Below are 1,575 nucleotides of genomic sequence, written 5' to 3' on the forward strand. Positions count from 1 at the left end.
AAAAAAAAAAAAAAAAAAAAAAAGATGTGCACCACCTGGCGAAAGATGCTTACTATTATATAAGAGGGCTTTCAGAGTTTTAAAAACATTTGAGGGTCTGGAGAGACGGCTCAGAGGTTAAGTGAACTGGCTTCACTTCCAAAGGTCCTCAGTTCAAGTCCCAGCAACCACATGGTGGCTCACAACCATCTGTAATGAAATATGCTGCCCTCTTCTGGCCTGCAGGGACATATGCAGGCAGACCACTGTATAATTAATAAATAAATAAATCTTTAAAAAAACATTTGAAGTAATTACAGTGTGGAGCCAAGTGAGAACCATTGCATTTATAATTGGTGAAGTGTTGCCAGAGACAGAATCTTTTGTCATAGGAATGATAGGAATGAGATTGAGCCGAATGTGCAAGAAGTTTCATGGAACTTAAGTTTATTATCAGGAAGGGTGGGTGCAGCACTGGACCAGAGAGATCAGACATCTCCCCGAAAAAAGAGAGGAATAAGCGTCTGTTGATTTGCTGGGGTGAGTTAACAGGCCAACCTCATCTAGCCTGGAGCACTTCAGGTGCTTAAGCTGGTCCGGCTGCAGGAAGAGCATGAAGCCAAGATCAAAGAACACATATGCCAAGCTTTCAACAGTGAGCAAGCTAAGCAAGGGGCCTTAGTCTATTTGCCTTCTGTCCTCTTGTGGCAGAACCTAACTTTTCTCAGAATAATGTGAGTTATCTAAAGAGCTGTTCAGAAGATGGGAACATCAGAGAGCCTAGTGAGAGATGTGGCCCTGCAACATATGGATGAAAACTGGAGCCAAGGGGTGCGGCCTCGCCTTAGGAGGTGTGGCCTTAGGGGGTGTGCCGAGAAAGGGCGGAGAGGAAAGGAAGAAAAACTTGAGATGACAGGGAAATTGGACAGGGATGTTTAGGCTGGCCTCGAACTCACAGAGATCAGCCCGCCTCTGCCTTCCAAATGCTGGAATTAAAGGAGGGTGGCACCACTGCCTGGCTCACAACTCCAATTTCCTCCCCCGCCTTTCTTACTCACGATAATCGGCACCGGACTAAGCACAGGTTTAGTAAGCCTGTCTGTAAGGACTAGGAAAACGACGTTCCCCGTTATCAGTGAGTGTGTGGTTCCGAGGGGAAAATTTGCCTGCCAGTGGCCAGCGTGCTCCTCCTCCCTCCTCCTTGTGCTACGCCAGGTGTTTTTCCTGATACCAGGCACTTTCTCAGCTGACCCTGTTCTGCTAGATACCATCAGCCAGCCTGCATTTGGCCAGCTTTCCTTCGGAACCTCTGCTTCCCCCCCCCCCCCCCCCCCAACGCCTTAGGTCTTTGTCTAGGCGAGGGATGGGGGAAGGGGGAAAGAACAACAACACAACAACTGTTGGCAGTGGTCAGCAGCTGGACCTTTGAAAGGCAAAACCAGGATCCCAGGCCCACTCTCCTCTCGGGCCCCACCCCCAGGAAGCTACGGAGAGAAAGGAACAACTCTGTCACTTTTGGCTTCTCGCTGCTGTTCTTCGTGCTCTTAAATTGGAGGCCTCTGGGGCCGAGAGAAACTGGACACAGTGTGCCGAGTA

This window comes from Alexandromys fortis, unplaced genomic scaffold (assembly GCF_014885135.2).
Source record: "Alexandromys fortis isolate MF-2015 unplaced genomic scaffold, M_Fortis_MF-2015_v1.1 scaffold_31, whole genome shotgun sequence".
Lineage (NCBI taxonomy): Eukaryota > Metazoa > Chordata > Mammalia > Rodentia > Cricetidae > Alexandromys > Alexandromys fortis.